General features: G+C 63.1%; 1 non-coding gene across 1 annotated transcript; it reads left to right on the top strand.

Moving 5' to 3' along the window:
• The first annotated feature begins 270 nt into the window (after nt 1-270).
• Nucleotides 271-389, top strand: LOC147602534 (5S ribosomal RNA). Its single transcript, XR_015265794.1, has one exon. It is a non-coding gene; the product is annotated as a 5S ribosomal RNA (ribosomal RNA).
• Nucleotides 390-601: the final 212 nt, after the last annotated feature.

Consider the following 601-nt stretch of genomic DNA (forward strand, 5'->3'; position numbering starts at 1 on the left):
GCATGAGTGTTTGCCTGAATGACCGCGCCGCGCGGTGAACTCGGCTGGATGTGGAGAGGCGTATTTGCCCGAGTGTCTGAGTGGGTGGACTTGGAAGGATGTGCGAGGAGGACTGTTTTCTGCCGAGGGTGTTGTTTGGATGCCCCCCTCACATTGTGCACTCTCTCTTGCAAACGCCCCTTTCGGAGTCTTGGAAACGTGGAATGTTCACGATACGGGAAACCTGCTACTCTCTCTTTGTTGTAGTCTCTTGGATTCGCGGCTTGGATGTGGTGCGGTCATACCAGCGCTAATACACCGGATCCCATCAGAACTCCGCAGTTAAGTGCGCTTGGGCCAAAACAGTACTGAGATGGGTGACCTCCCGGGAAGTCCTGGTGCTGCACCCTTTTTTGGGCCGGAGCATCAATGTGCCCCCCCCAGAGCCGTGCTGTCACGCCCCCCCGCCCCCTCGCGTGCCGTGGCGTCACGCTCCGTCGGCCCCCCTGTGGGGCCTGCCCGAGCAACCCTCGGCCCGCCACCCCGTGGTGCCATGCCCGAACACCTCTCGGCTCGCCCCCCGCGTGCCGGGCCCTCACGCGCCCCCCGGGAGCCGTGCGCT

This window comes from Cibotium barometz, unplaced genomic scaffold (genome assembly GCF_041138505.1).
Source record: "Cibotium barometz isolate CiBa-2024 unplaced genomic scaffold, ASM4113850v1 ctg506, whole genome shotgun sequence".
Lineage (NCBI taxonomy): Eukaryota > Viridiplantae > Streptophyta > Polypodiopsida > Cyatheales > Cibotiaceae > Cibotium > Cibotium barometz.